Below are 13,515 nucleotides of genomic sequence, written 5' to 3'. Positions count from 1 at the left end.
GAAGCTATCACCTAAGCAAGCTAGATGGCAAGAGTTGCTGCAAAATATGATTTTGTATGGGAGCACAAAGATGGCAAGCACAACTAAGTAGCAGATGCATTTAGTCGCAAACAAGTGCAAGAGTATGTTGTTGCCTTGACCAGAGTTGAGTAAGATTTTTTGGAAAGGACTAAGGAGAGTTCAAAGCTTGATGCTACCTACTAGAAATTGGTGCAAGAAGTGATTGTAGGCCTAGTGTGTCATTATTGGCTTGAGGATGGGGTTCCTGTATGCAATGGGTGGCAAGCTATATGTTCCTAGTGGGAAGATCTGTAGGGAGTTGACGAAAGAGACTCATAATCCACAATGGGCAAGACATCCTGGTAAGGAAAGAATGTATGCTTTGCTATCCCATTATTACTATTGGCCTAAGATGGAGTTAGTCATTGAGTTGTATGTCAAAACTTGTCATCTTCTTTGTCAACAAGATAAAGGATTAACTCAAAAGGAAGCTGGTTTGCTGTAACCTCTTCCTATACCGGAGAGTCCATGGATTTTTTTTTTTCATCAGATATCATTACTAGTTTGCCTAAAGTGAAGGGGATGGATTCAATTTTTGTAGTGCTTGATTGATTTTCAAAGTATGCAATGTTCATTGTTGCACCAAGTACTTATACAACGGAGGTGGCTGCTGATCTGTCTTACAGAAATATGGTGAAGTACTTTGATTTGCCTGAAGATGTTATGAGTGATAGAGACTTGCATTTCACTGGTCAGTTTTGGATAGTTTTGTTTAGGTAGTTGGGTTCACAGTTGAAGTTTTCTACTGCTAATCACCCACAAACAAATGGTCAGACTGAGAGGATCAATGTTGTGTTAGAAGATTACTTGAGGCACTATGTGACTGCAAGTTAGAAAAACTAGATGGACTTGTTGGATTTAGCACAATTTGCTTACAATCTGCATAATTCTTCTTCAATAGGAATGAGTCTGTTTCAGTTGGCAATGGGGCAGCAGCGCTTGACCCCTCATGAGATTGTAGAATAGTGTTCAAGGGGTAGATGTCCTTTAGCATATATATTTGCTGTGGCTAAGCAAGAGCTAATGCAAGAAGCACAATATAGTTTGTTGAAAGTATAACGGAGAATGAATAAGTATATGGATAAAGGGAGGAGGCCTCTTGAGTTCTAGTTTAGGGACAAAGTTCCGTTGAAGCTAACTCCACAGACTTGGAGGAAGTTTAGAAGTGAGAGTGTGTATCGAGGATTGATTCCAAAGTATGATGATCCTTTTGAAATTGTGAAGAGTGTTGGTAGTGTTGCTTACAAGTTGAAGATGCCTGAAAGGTTGTAGATTCAACGAAAAATTCATGTAAGTTTTCTAAAGCCTTATCATGGGGATAAGGAAGATCCTACAAGGAATGAGGCAAGGCGTGCCCCACCTATTGTCATGGTGCAGTTTGACCATGAAGTGGACAGAATTCCTAAAGAGAAGGTAACGGGTTATCGAAAGGGAGGAACTATGATAACTTATTAATTAGTGAAGTGGAAAGAGGTAGCTGAATTAGAAGCAAGTTGGGAGAAGTCATTGACTCTATGGCAGTTTGAAAAGGAAGTGAAGGCATTTGAAGATACCCTACCAACGAGGACGTCGGCTTCTTCTGGTGGGGATGGTTTGTTAGGAGTTTTACTTGTTGCTAATGATGACATGAGGAATAGGGGTGCTTGGGCAGCATTAGGCCAGTCACTTTGCTACATGCTATCTTAACACACTGATGGCTTCTCATGCCAGATTAGTAATGCTCCTAAAGGCTCTTTGAGGGGGACATGCCTAATCTCCCTACTTGAGTTGGATCGATGAGTAGTGTGAGGGGGCAGCATATGGAGGCACCTTGCTTCACATGATGCCCCAAAGCCATGGCAGATAGGGGCCATGGTGAGAAGAGTTGGTTTTGATCATGGGTGGAAGCAAGTGGTGTCGACCTTATGTGTTGGTGCATGGCATTGGTGGCTTGTTGGTTTGTTGCTTGTGTATGGGCTTGGTGGCTTGTGTGCAAGGCAAGGCTGAGCTACTATGATGATGTGCAATCAGATGCTATATGCAAAGCGTTAGGCTGGTAGGTGCTGGCTTAATGTATGGACAGATGCTAATGGGCTGATGACAGTTACTTGATGAGTGCTGCATGTAGGCATGTTGTGTTGCTGATGTAGGAGGGCTTGGGCATGGGCCAAGCCTCCCAAAGCGTGGGGAAACATATTGTGTGGGCTGCTAGAGGATGGGCAGAGGCCTTGTGTGCATGTGCAGTGGCAATTACAAGAAATTATCAAGCAGTGCCTTGTTATCCTGATGATCAAACTTGCTATGTAGGGGCTGAAAACGTGGAGAGCAGACTAAGACAACATCAGTCCAAGGTGTCTTAAGTTAGATTACAAGTGGCAGAATGTCCAAGACTCAGGCAGTTACTAGGCAGTAACTGCCATTGTAGTTATTTCTATGTATATGACTCTAAGGTTGTTGGAGATGTCAACAATAGAGTGTATTTTTCCTTAGAGAAAATTCTATGTATTTCTCCAGGCTTGTAAAGGGTTTCCTTTGTATTTGAGATTTAGTAATAAAGGTTGGAGGTGGGTTCCTTGTAAACATAGTGTGTGTGAGTCCCTATATAATCTGTTTTAAGTATTTCCTATAGTGTATGCATATGGTGTTGGCTGAGACTAAGTTAGGGACATAGGACCATCATTGGCAAAAAATTGAGTGTAAAAATTTGACCCTGCGACACACATGAAGGCCATTCCAATTTCAAACGTACTTTTTTATTATTATTTCATTTTATTTTTATTTTTACTTTTTCATTTATGCTTTTTTTTTTTTTTTAATGATACCACATGCCACATTTAAAAAAGAAAACAATTGACCATCATCTAAATATATAAGTCTATTATATATTTTATTAACGAACTTATACTTTAGTTAGAGATTAGGATATTAAAAGGCATGGGCTTTTAATCTTAAATATTTTTTTAACAAAGATTATCGAAAAAGGAAAAAAAATTTAACAAAGTTCACGGGCTTTGGTTAATGAACATATAAATAAATAACTACATATATTTAATCTAAATATTGGTTAATGTGCTTAAGCTAATATGTAGGTTTATAAAATATGTGAATTTTAAATTTTATGTTGATAAACATAACAATTAATAAATTCATACTTGCAAAATAATACAAATATATATTTATGTTTAAAAATATATAAATAGCCATAATCCCAAAACGGTACACTGTTATCAACCGGTACCAAAATATTTCGTTCCTCTGGTCAAACTAAAACAACATCCTATATGAGAGAGAGAGAGCTCACTTGATTCAATAATCTACATGATGATGGTAGATTCAACAACGTGCAGTCAATTGCATCAACATTTCTTATAGACTATAGAAGCCTTGGAATTTCTTGAAACTTCTTGCAATTGCAAATGTAAAGTTTTCGTAATCTGGTAAATCTACTAATGCTTCTCGGGAGAAGATGCGCGCTCACCTGATTTAGTAATCTACATGATGATTGTAGATCCAACAAGTGTAGTCTATTGCATCCACACTTCTTATAGACTATAGAAGCCATGGAATTTCTTGAAAATTCTTGTGAATGTACATGTAAAGTTTTTATAATCTAGCAAATCGTAATCTAGCAAATCTACCAATGCTTCCTAGGATTGTAACAATATTAGAGCCTTTTAAATCTAGATACATCAATGAGGGGAAGGAATTGGGCTTCATCAAAATATGTGATTCAACTATATTTTCATCACAATTCGTGACTACCGATAAGCTAACGAAAAAATCCCTAAGGTTTTGACAATCACGTAAGGTTATGTTAATAAGCAATAATAATTAGAATTCACTTAACAATAATAATTAATTTTAGTAGCAATAATTAATAACTTTATTATGAAAAAAAATTTAATGTATGTCCTGAGAGCATTGGTTTGGAAATATTTTTCCAAAATAACTAATATTTTGACGGATTTTAATATTTCCCATGCAGTTGTATCAAAACTTTCCCAAAATGGTATATTAACAAATGTCCTAAGTGCACTTATTAACCAAACTAATTTATATACTACTATTTAAGGGGCTTCCAAGCCATTTAAGCCATGGACTCTAAATAAAACTCCTAAATTTTAATCATCATTGTTAGTTATTATAATCATCATAGTTTCTGTATTTGTTAATATTATTTTTGTTATTATAACAATAACAATAGCAATAACAATAACTAGATAAAATTATATATATGTAATACAATTAGATTACATATCCTCATTAAAAAAATTTGATGTAATTGTTTTTCCAAAAAAAAAAATCTCATCATGCAAATTTTCCATATTTTGATTTATTATTATTATTATTGGTTTACTAATAATTTTACCCTCTTTTTTATTAAAATGTTTTTTTGTGTGAATATTATTTATATCCCACCTCAATGGATTTTTTTTCTTACTTTTTATACAACCTCAATGTTTTACTAAACATACTCACTATGGAGATCATGTCGTGGATAGAGCATGTGGAACTTATTCTCTATAGTAGAATCTTGGTGCATTTTTGCATCTATAATAAGAATTTTGACTGCCTATTGGGCAATATTAGTAATAAAAAACATTTACATTCTAGACAAAAGAAACATTAAGAGATGTCCAGTCGATTCAAATGGCTACAACAACATTTCAATTCATACTAGCTTCTAAGCACACGTTTGAGCTTGTGCTTAGAGGCTAGTTTTGAATAAATTTGTAGAAGAATCATATTGTCATTTTTAGATTACAATTATTATTAATGATGGGGGATCAGGTAGAGCAAAAGGGAGGTGTTGTCACGACTTTGATACTTGGGGTTTTGGTCTTATTATGGGGTTAGAAAAAGGTTCCTTTGATGCGTCTATTATTCAAATTTTATCTCACTTTGAAATTCATAGTAAAGAGAGCTTCCTAAATACTTGAATTTCCTGTTCTTATTTGGGAGCAGTAATAGGAACCCTTCTGATTTCATATGTTGTTGATGCTCCTGTGTTCTATTATTTGAAACCAGTTCCATAAAGTCTAGAGGTTCCCTCAGCACCCTTAATGGGTTCATACTTGCCTTAAATAGCTTCTTTGCCTATGGTTTGGATACTATTTTTGTCAAAATTTAAAATTGTTGACAGAATACATTATAAGTTGAGTTTGAAAACCAATAGGAAAATGGTCCTAATTTGTAGGCAATATTGTAAGTGAGAGTTAGAGATGTGTTTTTACTAGATTATCCTTTAGTTTTGTCTCTGCTTATACTTAAAATGTAGGGGTATTTTTAAACCGCCAAAAAATCCAGTCTAAACAAGAGAAACCCCTTGAATAGTAGTATAGATAATTAACAAACATCCTATACAACAACCATCATTAAAGAATGGGTCTAGTTGGGTTTGGAGTTACCCATAATGAGACTTGGTAAGAAACCAAACCCGGGTTGGGCTTGTATTTTTATAACATTTTATGGGGCGTTGGGTCTTTTGCTTTTTTGGGAATTATTTTCTTTAACATTTGGCATCCATGACCAAATCTCTTTCCAATTTGAGAACTTGACCAGACCCTTGCCACTTAACATCCTACTCAATTGCTCTGAATATAAACAGGGACGGAACTATGTTGAAGAAGAGGGGGGCTGTGGCCCTCCCCCAAATTTTTTTAAAATATTAAATAATAGGTATATATTTAAGATTTTAGAAAATAAGTTCATGAAAAATTATATTTGTCCCTCTCAAGAAAATTATATTTGCCCCCCTCGACTTCGAATCCTAGTTCTATCTCTGAATATAAACAAAACATATTTTTATGTTTTCTGTTAATTCTGTAATGCAAAGTAAAGGAATCATTTATGACCATTGTTATGATGTTGTGAAGTTGTTGATATCAAGTTTCTGGACCAAAATAACAATCACGTATAACATTATTATTATGCATGTGATCATCTTCAATATAATTGTTGTTGTGGTTGTTAAAATTATTATTATTACTTTGATTTTTATTATATCAATATCAATAACAATAACAATAAACATAACATTAAATGTGTCAAATTTTTATATATAAAAGAAATACAATTAGTTTATCTAAATTCATTGAGAAAACCTAACTTTCTACGTAAGACCTGAGAGTATGAAGGGCTGGGCAACGACAGTACAACAAGCACAGCCACAACCACAATAGAGTAACAACAGAAGCAGAAAATAGATTAGCACCACCTTTGAAATTGGAACCTCACAAGTCTCTCTTTCCCTTTTCCTGCCTTCTATTTAGTTCATCTGTCAATCCCAAATTCCAAGTAAAATAGGACACCTCCAAACCATCTCTAATAAATATTGGTTGTAATTATCTTGACTACCTTATAATTACAAAATGTTTAACCTAGTGTAATTGACGAGAGCCATAGAACTTGTCTAATGCAATATAGTTTTTTTATTTTAATTTTTTAAATTTTTTTGGGCCTGGTTTTAATACATTGGAGACTTTGAGAATCTTCAAGTTTCAAAGAAAGATTTGGCACATGGTGATGCAAATTAGAGAGCTAATATTTGGAATTCTTATTCTTTTAACGGGGGTTTTGTGACTTGTCAAACTATAGTTCATACATAGCCTCTTGGTTGAAGTGTTACATCCGCCTCTTTTTAAGTATAGTCTCTCCTCCCATGGAGAGAGTATATGTTAAAAAAAGAAAAGTGGTGATAGTAAACATAAACAGAACAGCTAAACTTATGTTTTAAAAATACGATTTTAGTTAAAAATATAAAATCGTGATTTTCAATTATAACTCAACACAATTTCAGCTGTTATGTGTATGGTAGTGAATAAGTTTAGTTTTTATGTGTATGACAGTGTATAACTGAGTGTGCAACAATAACTAACAAAAAAAAAAAAAAAAAAAACTTTAAAACAAAAAAAAGAAATATAAATCATCAAAAGTGTTTGTTTTGTTTTGTTTTGTTTTGTTTTTTTTTTTTTTTTTTTTTTTTTTTTTTTTTTTTTTTTTCAGTTCCCTATCGAATTAAAAAAAAAAAGAGAAAAGATATTGCTAGTTTTGTTACCTAGCCTTTACAAATTAATTAAGGTGTTTTCAATAAATTTTGTGACTTATCCAAAATGAAGGGAATATTTACGAAATTCTCAGATCTGTGAGATGCAAAAAATATAGAAAAATATGTATTATAGAAAACAATCCCATAAGATAATATTTATGTGGTTTGACAATTTACGTATGTTCACAGAATTGTAAGAGTTTCACTATTCACAGGGAAAATAAAAAGATGCGGTACTACCATTTTTTCTTTCAAAACAACACCCTAAACTCTAATCTTCAAACAACAGTTTTTCTATCCTAGGCACAAGATTCACCAATGGGCTAAAAGGGTAGGCCAAAATTTTTTCCCAACACAAAATCCCAAATTAAAGGAATATGCTCATGTAATATTTCATGTCAAACACAGAGTTTAGGGCCTGCTGCAGCCTCCCACTTTAACTAATTTTTGTTGCTTATAGAGTATATATGTTACTTTGTGGGGCGTGGTGTGGTTGGTTTGAACTGCCAGTTTGATAGTTAGGTTCTTTGAAGGTTTGATATTAATTAAACACTTAGAATATTGTGCAAATATTCATTATTTTTTTTAAAGAATTTCAACTTATACATTGCCATTGCTAATTGTGCTAACTAGAACTCATTTCATTATTTATTCTTGAATTAGTATATCTGCATCACAGCTTACCCTGTAATTTTTCCATCAAGAATTTTCTTTGTGGCAAATACGTGTATAAGGGTAAAAGCTTTTGTATATAGTATGTTACACGTACTTATATTTTAAACTAAAATTGTGACTTAAGTTTATAAAAATACAGAGTAAAATAAACAATACCCAATACATAATACTGCATTCATTAAAAATAAAAATGCACTAATTAAGTAGAAAAGCAAAGCCCACCTTAAACCAATAAATATATTGTCATAACCCTTTTGCATATCTTTGAGATCAAGTTACACGAAAAATGATTTGGCAATAGCTTATTTGCTCTCTCTCTCTCTCTCTCTCTCTCTCTTCCAAAATCATATTACTTTTAGCTTGGTAATGAACTAGCTTTTAGATTTTAATTTTTTGTCACACATTTAACATAAAAATTACAAAAAAACTACATCTTTTGATAATTAAACACTATAGAAATAAGTTATCAAAAAATAATTAATTTTTAAATGGACTATTAATGTATTGTATGCATAGAGTGATGACGCCAAGATTTCAGTTTAGGAAAATAAGATTGGAAGAAACATTAATAATAATAATAAAAAAAAAATTATATAATAAAAAATAATCAATTCAAAACTAATAACAATCAATTCAAGAGATTAATCTACGTGCATAAAATTAATGCATTGCTTTGATCTAGATATGAATTTAGTGGAATTAAGGCTTATAAATTAATAAAGAAAAGCACGGAATATGGATAAAACACTTCCTTGGGTTTAACCGGAAGCAACGTTCATAAAATATTTGCTTAAGTGTTTGATACAGGATGATACTCTCTCACTTCTAATCCTTCTTCAATGATTCAACCCCTTTCCAAGAGGGATCCATTTCCTTTATATAGTCTCTCTCATTGTATCTGGCCCTCCACCTGTACGTCTCAAGGTAGTAATTTGGATGCTTGTCCCATCAGGACTCTGCTGGAGGTGGTAGAATGTATTGTAAGTTGTGGGATAATTGTTCAGGTGTCATTTTTTCATTAATGTGGCCAACTAAGTTAATGCAGTGCATTGAATGCAGAGGTGATGGCTACTTTCCTCAAATATTTCCTCTCTTCTTTACTTGCATGTCTCTAATGTCTTCCAAGGTGCCCTATTCTTTGATGCAAGTGACCAGTTGAAGAATTTCCGAGGTGCACTTGTTCCTCAGGCTCCTTGGACCTTTGTCCACGTATCAGGCTCGAATTGGTGCGTAAATGGGTCTTTTGCTATTCTCAGGTTGGGCCCATGGGCTCTATGTTGTATTTGGATCCATCCCTCCCACAATTATAAATGTGAAAAATTTAAGAGAATTATCTTTATTTTTCTTAAAGCAATATATAAAAGATTAAAATAATAGTGTTGTCAAAGTTGTTTAAAAAAAAAAAAAAAAAAACAGAAAGGATAGTGTTGTCAAAGTTAATAAACTAAAATAACTAAATATAAATTTAATGGACAAAAAATGACAGTTCATTAAATTTATTAAATGTAAATTGTAATATTATTTTTTCCTAAAAGAGTTAACAGGGGTTTTTAGATCATGAAAAATCCGGTCACAACATCATGAGAAGTCATGAGGCCTATAGGATGTAAATTGTATTTTTTTTTCCCAACACCATGCTTAAATATCATGCCGAGAAAGCATATAGCTAGTACTCTTGTTTGTGTGTAATATTACTTTTACTCAAACAAAAATAAAAAATAAAAAAATTAATTGGTAATTTATTATATTAGGAGTTTTGTATAAATCCTTGAGAAGAACACAACAACTCATCCCAATGAATCCAATCCAACCCAACACTCAATTATTTTTTAAACTTAGGGTTGGTTTAGATTTGTGTGTTGACAACATTTTAACTCGAATTATATATATAAACACACTTTTTGAATTTTCAAACATAATTTAATTTTGTCAGTTTTATTTGTTTTGGTATTTATAGATTTAGTTTTGATAAAATTGAAAATTAAAACCAATTGTTTAAATGAGAATCATTTATTGAATAATTGGCTTAAATAGTTGAATAAAATCCAATTATTTTCGTTAAACTCAATAAAATGACCCAATCCAAATTTTGCAAGTGCTATAAGTCTGATTGGTTTTTAATGTAAGGGTTGGGTTAAAAAATTTTAAATGTAAAAAATATGTTTGGGTCGACTCCATTCAGGAAAAACATCAAATAAAACCTGTTCAATCTACTACGTACTCAGTCGTGGTACCGTCACGCATGGAACGTAAAAGCCAAGGACACAAGTAATGGGGTTGGTGATTTTCATGCCTGGCCCTTACAGCAAAAGTCAGATTATTATTATTTTTGATATGGTCCTATACATATTATGAATGAGAGAGCTAGCATCTCACGCAATTGTCTCTAAATTCATGAACCAATAAGCGATTCTTCTTCATTGGCAAAGAAGCTAGAAACCGTGAGCCATCTCTTCTTTGTTTTCGTTGTTTATATCTCTTTAGAAAATAAAGTTTCTGTGTTAATCAGAGATAGGCCATTTTTTTCTCTGTCTCTAATTTTTGCCGTTTCGTGACGTGGACTATATAAATCCACTCCAAAGAGCCTTTTTCATTCAGCAAAAAAAAAAAAAAAAAATATATATATATATATATATATATTATTTTATTCTATGAGATTTAATTTAGGAAATAAACTATTACACATTTTATTATACAATCACTTACCCGGATAAAAGAGTAATTAAAACTAGAGTAATGCTCGTGTCACAACTTGCCTATGTGGTGAGTTGTGGTTGGTAAAGGGGGTATTCACGGATCCAGGTGGGAACACCCTTCTACTAATTACAACTTACCACATGGGTGAGTTGTGGTACAAGTTGTGGTATCAGAATTATCTTTAAAACTAGTCGCTAACCCGTGCGATGCACGGGAAAACTATTAGAAAATAATAAAGCATGCATATATTAAAAGACAATTTAAGTTCATGTGTGTTTGTAAGGGATATATACCTAAATAGTTCTTGCGGTAGAAATAAAAGCCTTATCTTTGAGATAAAGAATTGATGTAAACAAACTAACCTTACATAAAACAAATTAAAAAAAAAATTAAAAAAAAAAACATAAAACTAATGTCACGGGAAATTCAGCCACATAGTAGTAATATATAAATCTCTTAAAACCTAAACCTAAACCTAAACCTAAACGTAAGGACTAAATATTTATGCGCCTTCTCTTGCTTTCCTGATGTATTTGGTTAAAAACATAAAACTGATGTCACGGGAAATTTAGCCACATAGTAGTAATATATAAATCTCTTAAAGCCTAAACCTAAACCTAAATCTAAACGTAAGGACTAAATATATAAACAAACTAACCTTACAAAAGCTGAACTTTGTAAGCTAAAATCTATACCGTGAGTTGTAGATCTTGAATGCTATACCGTGCTTTTAGAGCTTCCTACATCTGGAGAGAGAGAGAGTTTGCAGAAATCAAAGAAAATCTGTCTATAGCTTAAGAAACACAATATAATAAAATCAAAGAGATAAAATTTTCAGAGGACAAAATATCATAGATAATTTAAAAGAATTTTGGTTTAATTCTTGAACACCGCAACTCCATAAAATTCATACTAATAATAATATTTTATGATAGCGCAGTTAGAATTTTGGTTTAATTCTTGAACACTGAATTGGAAATTGATTATATGAGTATTCAATGGTGAACAAAGTATTATGTATTAATTAATATATAAACAAAACTAACCTTACAAAAGCTGAACTTTATAAGCTAAAATCTATACCGTGTATTATAGATCTTGAATGCTTTAGGGCTTCCTACGTCTAGAGAGAGAGAGAGTTTGCAGAAACCGTTGCTTTATATTTCTTAACTTGAGAGAGGGGTAAGGTTGCTAGGGTTTTGAGGAGTTATAATTTTTATTTATTTTTTATTTTTTAAATATTGTGCTGACGTGGAAAATTGTGGTGCCAGCAAAGGTTTCGGTTTTATATATATATATATATATATATATATATATATATATATATATAGATTATGACTTTTTTTTTTTTTCCTCATGAAACTATGACTTCAAGTCCACGTCATTTGGTTGGGAAAGTCAATTTTTTCTTAGAGAGAGAGACAGAGACAGAGAGAGAAAGGCACATGCAATCTCCTATAAATTCATACCAAAGGTTACATTACATTTACAACATCCATCTCCCTCTCTGAGCGATTCTGGTCTCCATACTCCTTCATCGGGAAAGGAGGAACTGTAAGAATCTCTTCTTGGTTTTATTTCTTTCTTTTTCTTCAGAAAATAAATTTCTTGTTAATCAGAGTTACTCCATCTTCATTTTGTTTACATTTCTCACAAATTTTTAATTGAGCGTTTTTTATTTATTTATTTTTTAATGGGGATTTGGGTTGCAGACTGCTTTAGGGATAAATGGAGTTGGTAAATTAAATGTCTGCGTCAGCTTTCTTTGCATTTTGTTTCTGCTTCCAATTTTTGTTTAGTGACACTCCACGAGGATCATGTTGCCATTAAGACTAATGGTTGCTTAAATAAGCACGCATTGCCTTAGAGCATTCACAGCAGTGGAGCTAAATTTTTAGCAATTTAGCTCCACCAAAAGTTACTTAATCTATTTTATCTATATACATGCTATAGCAGTGGATCTATTTTAGTTTTCAACACAATAAAATAATATATTAATCACAATAAAATAATATTTCTACTACAATAAAATAATAATATTTTTACTACAATAAAATAATATATCATCACCATCACCACCACAGCACAAACATACTCCTCTACCACCACCACCACCGGCCACCAGTCCACAGCAGGAAAGAAGGGAAAAAAGAAAAAAAAAAAAAAAAAACACCAACCCAAATCGAACCACCCAAATCCACAACCCCACCGGCCACCAGTCCACACAGCAAAAAAAAAAAAAAGAAAAAAAAAAAGAAAAAAAAAAAAAACTCACCCAAATCGAACCCACAAAATCCACAACCACCAAACCACCACCGGCCACAGCCCACAGCAGGAAAAAAAAAAAAAAAAAAAAAACTCAAATCTCACGAATCAAGTCAGCGTGAACAACCACATGCAAGCACTCCGCACCAGTCCACAGTAGGAAAAAAAAAAAAAAAACCCAAATTCTCCGATCGGCGGCGTGAAAGAACCAAATCCACATGCAAGCACTCCGCAGCAGTCCACAGTAGGAAAAAAAAAAAAAAAAAAAACCCAAATCTCCGATCGGCGGCATGATACAACCATTGGCGGCGTGAAAGAACCAATATCCACGTGCAAGCACTCCGATCAGCGGCGAGCTCCATGGGTTTCCCAGTCAGGCACTCCGATCGGCGGCGAGCTTCGTGGGTCGATGATCGGAGTTGAGAGAGTGATACTGGAGTTGAGAGAGTGAGCTTGAGTCGAGCTTCATGGATCGGTGACCGGAGTTGAGAGAGTGAGACCGGAGTTGACAGAGTGAACTTGAGAGATGAGAGTGAATGGAGAGAGAGAGAGAGAGAGAGAGAGAGAGAGAGAGGCATGAAAGAATGGAAAAAAAAAACGGAAAGTGTATTATTTTAATCAACCAACCGAATAAAATATATATATTTTTTTTTTGCTATCAGCTACAGTACACATCTATATATAGATGTGCACTGTAGCAAATCATCTAAAATTTTAGCTTTTGCCTTCACTGTTGCAGCGTGAATTTTGTGTGTGTGGAGCTAAATTTTAGCAATATAGCTTTATACCTC

Source organism: Quercus lobata, chromosome 9, assembly GCF_001633185.2.
Source record: "Quercus lobata isolate SW786 chromosome 9, ValleyOak3.0 Primary Assembly, whole genome shotgun sequence".
In the NCBI taxonomy this organism is placed as follows: Eukaryota; Viridiplantae; Streptophyta; class Magnoliopsida; order Fagales; family Fagaceae; genus Quercus; species Quercus lobata.
Note: the sequence above shows the minus strand (reverse complement) of the source record.